The sequence below is a fragment of the Canis lupus genome, chromosome 16, assembly GCF_003254725.2.
Source record: "Canis lupus dingo isolate Sandy chromosome 16, ASM325472v2, whole genome shotgun sequence".
In the NCBI taxonomy this organism is placed as follows: domain Eukaryota; kingdom Metazoa; phylum Chordata; class Mammalia; order Carnivora; family Canidae; genus Canis; species Canis lupus.
This window is the reverse complement of record NC_064258.1, coordinates 24,266,513-24,275,253: the sequence shown is the minus strand read 5'-3', so window position 1 is coordinate 24,275,253 and position 8,741 is coordinate 24,266,513. Positions and strand designations below refer to the sequence as shown.

Genomic DNA, 8,741 nt, shown 5'->3' with positions numbered 1-8,741 from the left:
GATCACAGGGCTGGCCTCTCCTATGACCCCACAAAACCCATCTCCCCCATGCATCCACCTACTTGTCATGGCCCTTGCAAAGCTTTATGGTAATTGTCTTCTTATTTGTCTGTACAGCTAGATGATAAACTCTGTGAAGCAGGGCCATCACTGATTCATCTTGATGACGTCATGCGTTGAGAGCCTGGCTCTCAGTATGTGATAGATGGATGCACAAATAAATGTAGTAACTTTGTGGCATTGGGCAAGTTACTTCCCTGTTCCAGGCCACAACCTCCCCAACTGGAAGCTGGCACCATCTCTTCTATAATGACTACATTTTGAGCGTTCAATATGGTACTACATGTGTAGGGCCTGGTACAATGGCTGGTGCTCATAACACTAAACGAGTGTCTTTACTTATTTTATGGGCCAGAACTTTTCATTGTCACATAAACTTCGGTACCTGGCAGATAACACACATGGCCCTTCCATGGCAGGTGCTCCGTAGATCTTTGTTCGATCCAGTTCACCAAGGAAAAATCTCCCTTAACCTAGGGGCTTTTTGGCAACAGGTCTGCTATTTCTAGGTCTCCTAAAAAGCCAGAGCAATTGTGAGGAAAGTAAGAATGTGAAGTGTCATGTGGAATTTAAGAAACAAAACAGAGGGGATCCCTGGGTGGCGCAGCGGTTTGGCGCCTGCCTTTGGCCCAGGGCGTGATCCTGGAGACCTGGGATCGAATCCCACATCAGGCTCCCGGTGCATGGAGCCTGCTTCTCCCTCTGCCTGTGTCTCTGCGCCTCTCTCTTAAAAAAAAAAAAAGGAAAAAAAAAAAAAAAAAGAAACAAAACAGAGGAGCAGAGGGGAAGGGAGGGAAAAATAAAATGAGATGAAATCAGAGAGGAAGGCAAACCATAAGAGACTCTTAACTCTAGGAAATAAACTGAGGGTCGCTGGAGGGGAGGGGGTAGGGGAATGGGGTAACGGGGCGGGGGGGTGAGTGTTAAGGAGGGCATGTGATGGAACGAGTACTGGGTGTTCTATGCAACTGACTAATCACTGAATTCTACCTTTGAAACGAATAATACACTATGTGTTCATTAAATGAATTTAAATTTTAAAAAGAGAAAAGAATGTGAAGTCTCCCTAGAAAATGGCTTTTGGTATATTTTCAAATCTGCCAAGGCTGCTGGCTAATGAATAATTGCGGCATTCCTCCGCTGAGATGCCAGCTACTGAAATGAGATGCCCTTTGGCAGCCTGGACCATGAAGCTGCAGCTCAATTATTTGGGGATTAGAGATGATGAGGCAGGGGAGGAGGATGGCCAGGAGAGGCGACGAGGGAGAGGACAGCTCTACAAATGTTTCTGCCTCAAAGGCCTTTCCTCTCTCCTGCATCAGGGCCCCAACCTCACAAAGGCAGGTGCGGAGGACCCGTTCTTGCAAAGGCACCGGATGTGCCCCGCTGAGCAGCCCCAGGAGCCAAGCAGACCCCAGGAGCTCCAAGGGCCAGGCCATGGAGCAACCGTCTCGGCAGGTTGGCCCAGCTGCTGCCGTCCTGATGCCCCTGGCAAGGATTAGGGGTTCCCTGGAAATCTCAGGCTGGTCCTCTCACTTCCACAGGGAGCATCTGGGCCAAAGGAACACGATCCAGATGGAGCACCACAGGCGAGCTCAGAAGAAATGCCCCCCAGCGATGCCCAAGACCCCGCTTCAGCTCTGTGGGTCTGCAGCCCTCTGCTCGGTGGCAGGTGACTCACAGTGCTCCCCGGGAGCACTGCAGGCTGGCGGGTGAGGGCCGACACCTGCATCCTCCCCGGTGACAGCTGCTCTAGCTGCAGTCAAAGGCCGGCTGTCAGCGCCCGTGATTTATATGCGCTCGGGAATGGAAATTTCTATTTGTTATGGCTCCTGTGTCAAAACCAGTTTGATGTCCATAAATTTTGCTTTCTTTAAAAGAAAATCAAAGTGGCTGAAACAAGTGGGTCTTTGGCAGAATCTCAGAGGAAACATTCAATAAAATGAAAGATGAGAGGGGCACGTCGAGGGGAGACGGCGACTGCAGGGTGTCATCACGGAGCTGCTGCAAACAGTAGGGTTTGGTTCCGGGAGGTCAGGAGGTAAGGCTGAGGAGGGTCCTGTCAGATGTCGGGAGCTGAGCGTGGGGCAGCACCCAAGGGAGCGGTGGAGGCCGGGAGACAGCCTTCTGGGCTCTTCCCTGACCGTGTGGCCTTGGCTGGGTCGCGTGGCCTCTCGGCCTAGGGCCTCACCTTACAGCCCAGCATTCTGGGAGTGCGCTGCGGATCCTGGACACCGTGTCACTCAGCCCCAGGAGACACCGTTCGACCTCTTCTGTGGGAAGTGCCCCTTCCAGAGCCACCCTGCACGATGGTACTGGGACGTCCGTTTCCAGCGGCGACAGCCTCAGAGCTCCTCTGACCCTGTGGCAGGTGTCTAGTCAGGAGCAGCTCAGGGAGTCCGCGTGCTTCCTTCTTCAAGGATATGCGCTGCCTTCTTTTTTATTTAAACAAAGTAGATGAGGTTGTGTGTGACTTCATCAACCCAGATGCTGTGCACCCTATCTTGTTCCCCGGGCACATTCCATACCTGTGTTAGTCCATTCAGCCTGCTACCACAAAAATACCACAGACTGGGGGTGCTGAGAAACAACAGAAGTTTATTTCTCCCAGTTCTGGAGCCTGGGAGTCCAAAATCAGGATGCCCCGATGGCCAGGTTCAGGCCTGGTTCCTGGCCTCCTAAATGGCCATCTCCTCATGTGGCAGAAGGAGAGGGGAAGCTCTGCCGTCTCTTTCTTATTCAAGGATGGGAATCCCATTCCTGAGGGCTTCACCCTCTTGACCCGGCACCTCCCAAACCCTCCTAAAACTATCCCATCAGGCATTAGGATTTCAACAGAGGAATTTGGAGCACAGGCAGTCAGACCACAGCACAGACGTATCAGGCCGTGCAAAACATGGGGGTGGGGATGAGGTGGGGGCAGGGCAGGGTGACAACAGATACTACTATGAAAAGGCAAGAAAAAATGAAAGAGCTGACCATGTCTCGATACATATTAGTTGGAAAATGTCACAGTGGCTTTCATGGACCAGCGCAGGAGTTGGGGAGCTAGGACGTGGGCATATTGGGCGAGCTGTGGCAGGGCTGTTCGGGCTCTGTGAGGGTGATGTCCTTTCATCCATGCCACTGCGTTCTCCAGCAGTAGTCTACTGAGCATGTGTAAAATTTTGGTGGGTTCTTTTTTTTTTTTTTTAACTGAATATTTATGTTTCTAGTTCACCACTGACTTCTTGAGGCCCTTTCAGCCTTTTGGTGGCCTGCAGCCTCTTCCCAGGACAAAATAGGTTCTGCCATCTTTTGATCTAGACCCTAGGATGCAGACCAAACTGGGTCTGATTCTTTGCCCTCAAAAGTAGGGGGTGACTCCCGTGGTGATGGGGTACCCCACACCTGTCTGGAGTCCCAATTCCGAAGAAGCATGTTGTGAAGAATGAGTGGCTATCATGACTATAGCTAACAATACTGTGCTGTGTCCTTGGAAGTTGCTATGACAGTAGAGCTTTAATGTTCCTACCATAACAACAGGATGATAATTATGTGAAATAAAGGGTATGTTAACTAACCTTATTGTGGTAGACATCTGCTATATATGAGAGTACCAAATCATCACATTGTACTCCTAAACGTACACCATGTTACGCGTAAATTATATTTTAGAGACACTAGAAAAAGAAGGAATGCCAACCCATGAGCTCTGCATACATGGGCTCTGGAATCCCCTAGTGGAGGGGAGAAGCTGCTTGCCTTGAATTTCCCTGGGATGTTCTCCAGGGGGCCCACCTAGTTCTAGTACCCTTCCCCATTGGAGTCACCCTTCCAGGGGAAGTCTTCATCTGGTGACTTCATCTCCCTGGGTGTCGTGACATATATGATTCACAGGCTGTGATCTAGCCTCGTCTGGCCAGGCTCCCACCCTGGATGAACCTTGGAGGTGGTCCAAGCCTCCTCACAACTTTGGCCGGGGAAAGCCATCTGTGGCTGGAGCCCTCTGGGGGGTTCTACTTGACCCCCTCAGAGAGGGTCTACTTCTGGCAGATGCCTTGGGGGATCTACTCCTGGCAGTCTCCATGTTAAAAATGAAGACACTGAGGTTCAGAGAGGTCAAGTAATTTACCCAAAGTCACATGGCTTGTGGATTGCAGAGAGATGTAGGATTTGAACATTAGTTTTCTGGTTCTAAAGTTTAATTTTTCCTCTACACCACACTACATTATTTGGTACCTTAAGTCCAAACATCAAATCACTTGAAATGTTGCTGTATATTCACTGAGAAATAAAATCACAGGAAACACTGCCAGTTGCCATATTTGGGTTACATACAACTGTAGGATTATGTTACCTTTCCCCTAAATTATCCTTTATGGAAATGTGATTACAGTGGTTAAGATTAAATAACTTGCAGGGTTTTTTGTTTTTTTTTAAGATTTCTATTTATTTGAGAGAGAGACAGAGAAAGGGAGAGAGAGTACAAGCAGGGGAGGGACAGAGAGAAAAGCAAGACTCCCTGTTGACCAGGGAGCCTGAAGCTGACACGATCCCAGGATCCTGGGATCACACCTGAGCCAAAGGCAGATGCTAAACTGGATGAGCCACACAGGTGCTTTTTTTAATTAAAGATTTTTATTTATTAATAACTTTCAGTTTGTGTCAACCAGGCCCTAATCTACATGTGGCACACTGACAAAACTGGTTTCCTCATAAAGACAACTTGCAAAGATTTAAGGGTGACCTTTTGACATTTGAGGCAAATGTCCCTAACTTTCATAGGGAAGCTCCCAGACACACCATCCAATCCTCTAGGATTCATAACTGTGTTCAATCCTTGTGAAGAATTTGGATGAAGCCCTAGGGAGCGAGAAGAGTGCAGGGTTCATCACCCTCATCATCACCATCATCAACCCAAGTCTAGTGCACACTAGCAGGTTTAGCTTTGCTTTTACTTTGATTCCTTGCGCCCTCTTATGGTCAAGAGTGATGTGCGCGCTCAGAAAGCCCCCTGTCAATTCCCGTACTCCATTCCAGAGGCATTTCCCAGTTTTTGGTGGAAATTCCTCATGGAGCAGTACTCCCCTTCTCATAAACCTCCGTACTTCTCCACCTTATGAAAGTGACCTTAGCTATTCTAATTATAGCCGAAAAGCACATTTCCAAATAAAAATTTTGCAAAATACAAAAAAAAAAAAAAAAAGAAAAAACGTCACATATACTTTGACCCAGCAGAGACAGTCACTACCAAATTTTTATAAATTCTCTCAATTTCTTTCTATGCAGCTACATATACACACATACATATAAGCGTTTATTTAATATACAATATAGTTAATCTATTACCAGCTCCAGAGCTCACAGTAGTTAACTAGCATTACTAATGTCTACACCTCTCCACATGCACCTCTCCTAGCCAGTCTCCCTGTCTGCCTCCCAGCACTGATGTTTATGGTTATCATTCCACTACTTCTTCTTAAAATAAAATTACAACACAACTTGGGATTACATTGTTTTTACTTTTGCTTACTCCTCTTTTTTGCTGAACCTCTTCCTCAGATCATCAAATATTAATCAGAACAGCGGGCTGTACCATAACCCAGAATATGAATGTATTATAGTTCATTTAATGAATCCTCTAAATGTTGATTATTTAGATTGTTTTTACATTTTTGCTATTCTAAATCATTCAAGTTGTTTAAGAGACGTCTTTGGACACATCTATGATTGTTTCCCCGAGATGAGCCCCTAGACATGGAATTTCGTGTATTGACGGCTTTGATCACTCTGTCCCTCTGTGCTGGAAGCCCGAGCCATTCTGAGACATCATTTCCTTGGAGCAGCCTTCAGCCTCCTCCCCTGGCTCACTGAGGCCCTCTCACCACTGGGTCCTCCTGTGCTCTGCAGCCTCTGTGTAGAACTAGGCCGAGGGATGAAGTTTGCACCTCCTCCTCTTCAAAGATGCCTTCAGCAGCTCAGTAACTAGGGAATCTTCACTCCTCATCAGAATTTTGAAGTCCTTGAAAATAAACAAGTGATCCCTTTTGCCTTAATAAAAATAAACAGGGAATGAAGTAATACTGCTGGCTTCAGAATATTTTTTACATTTAGCATAATTGAGCAACTAAATCTTCACAGTGGGGCCTCTGCCCTCAGTTTTTCATTTCTAAGAGTAAAACTATTACTAACCTTCAGAGATTCTTCTATCAATAAGGAAGCTGAGGCAGATTATCAGGCTGTCTTGACTAGAGCAAGTGACTTGTGCTGGGAAACTGCTCTTGATGTGACATGGGCCTCTGGACCCAGAGAGCACTGACACATGGGGCTGTTTCCTCTGACATCAGCTCTGAGCATGGTGCCCTGCACAGAGCGAGAACTTAACAAATGTCTCACAAATGAAGGAATTTAAAATCCCTTCCCTGCTCTGAAATCCTGTTTCTAGAGATTTTACAGAATAATGTCACGTTACTAGCATTTGGATTGAAAAGGTCCCAAGGGTTTAGAACCCAGTGTGAGTAGGGGAATGGAAACTCGCTGTAGTTTCAAGGTGGTCAAGGTCAGGGTCTTGCTATGGACATTGAGCATGAACCTGGATCCAGCTGAGTTGACAGGGCCAGAGGGACATGAAGCAAAGGAAGGTTTTCTTTGGTGGCAGCTGTTTTCCTAACACTTTCCTTCATCACCTTCCTGACAAAGTCTCTCTGCATGACCTAGGACTGGTATTGTTAGGTCCTTTCAGAAGAAAGATCTTTGAATAACAGAAACTGGGGGAAGAAATGTTGCCAAATTCCCATTCAAGTGCTCTTTATAATAGTCTTTAATGGCCTGCTGTATTTGAGAAAGGTCAGGTCTGTGCCAAAGTACTGGGTGAAGAGTGGCTCTAATATATGTATGTATGCATAGATGTATATATATGTGTGTGTGTATAAAATATCTGTATAACTGTTAAACTCTTAGAGCATATTTATTTTCATGTTACTAACTAATGAACATTTTCTATATGCCAGGTAGATTGTTATGTGCTAAAGAGACATTCTTTTGTTTACTATCCACTCAATCCTCTGAAGTAGATACTATTTATTTATATTTCACAGAGGGAGAGACTGAGGCATGGTGAGGGTAAGTTGCTTGCCTAAGACCAAAGTCTTGGCAGATCTGGGATAGAAACTCAGCCTCTTTGGATTCTCAAGCTCATTTTATTTAGCCTACTAAGTTATACTGCTTTGCTTATGATATTTATCATATTCTGCTTCATTTGGCAGGTATTTTCCAAGTCCTACATTATGAATCCTTTGGGAACATTCACCTTACTCATCTCTTATTAGCCTGAAATGCCTTAAACACACCAGGCAAATAATGATATCTGCCTATTGATTCAAGAAGCAACTTGTAGACTGAACGTCAATAACTCTGTGGGGCTTTTTTCTCCCCAACTTTTTATTTTGAAAAATTTAAAACTTGCAGGAAAGTTTCAGGAATAATGTAACGAACAACCATATATCTTCACCAACTGTTAGTGTTTTGTACATGGTATGTTTTTGTCTTTTTTTTCCTTAACCATTTGAGAGTTAGTTGCAGATACATCCTTTTTCACTCCTAAGTACTTAAGCATACCTCTCCTACAAAGAAGGCCATTTCTGCATCACCAAGATACAATTATCAACACCAGAAAATCATACATTGTTGCAATACTAATACTAATATAACAAAGTCAAATTTCCTCAATTATGCCAATAATGTTTCTCAACAGTGGTTTCTTGTTTTTCTGACCCAGGGTTCAGTTTAGGGTCACATTGCTTTGTGGTGCCAAAACTTTCCTTTGTCTCTTTTAATCTAGAACAATTCATTAGCCTTTTTCTTAATCTTTCATGACACTTACATTTTAGAAGAGATCTAGGAGTGGTTTCACAAAATGTTCATCAATTTGGGTTTGTCTGATTGTTTCCTCATGAATAGAGATGCATCTTTAGTAAGAATATGACCTTTGTGTCCTCTGCATCACATAGAGGAGCACATGACGTGGGTCTGTACCATCCCTGGTGATGTTAAGTTTGACACTTGGGTAAGGATGACTCTTTGATGGGAAGGTACTCTTCTACTTAATAAGGAATCTGTGGGCTGGTACTTTGGAACTGTATGACTATCTTCAAATGTCTAGCATCTATTGATAATTTTCGCCTGAAATCGGTGGATCTGTCCATCTATATTTCTATAATTTCTTCTATATTTATTCGTTGGTATTGTCCTCTAAAGAAGAGTTTTCTCTGCTCCATCTCCTAAATCTATTGCTACCTGTGTGATCCCGAATAGCACGTCACTCACCTCTGGGAACCCACGTTTACTCATCCTGAAGATGGGATGACCTAAGGACACATTCCTGAACTGTAGTGGGTCGGGAACGAAGTTCCCTTAAAGATCTGCTGGGCACCGGAACGGGACGAATAGGTCTGACGTGCTACGCCACAGCATCCCTCAGCTGCGTCCCGGGTCCTCTCCCTCCAGCCTCACCCGCGGCCCCTCCCATAGCAACAGTAACTAGTAAGCTCCGGGCGTTCTCGCGAGAGGACCCCTCCAGGCACGATGGTGCGGTCCGTAGGCCTCTCCGCCCACGTCAAGCCCCGCCCCGCCCCGCCCCGCCCCGCCCCCGCCCCCGCCCCCGCCCCCGCCCCCTGCTGGCTGGGCCGTCCCGCGCACGC

General features: G+C 46.0%; 1 long non-coding RNA gene across 1 annotated transcript; it reads right to left on the bottom strand.

Moving 5' to 3' along the window:
* Window positions 1–4,464: 4,464 nt before the first annotated feature.
* On the bottom strand, window positions 4,465–8,659 carry LOC112656461 (uncharacterized). Its single transcript, XR_003134330.3, has 2 exons — window positions 8,368–8,659; window positions 4,465–6,093 (listed from the first exon to the last, which is right to left on the bottom strand). It is a non-coding gene; the product is annotated as an uncharacterized LOC112656461 (long non-coding RNA).
* Window positions 8,660–8,741: the final 82 nt, after the last annotated feature.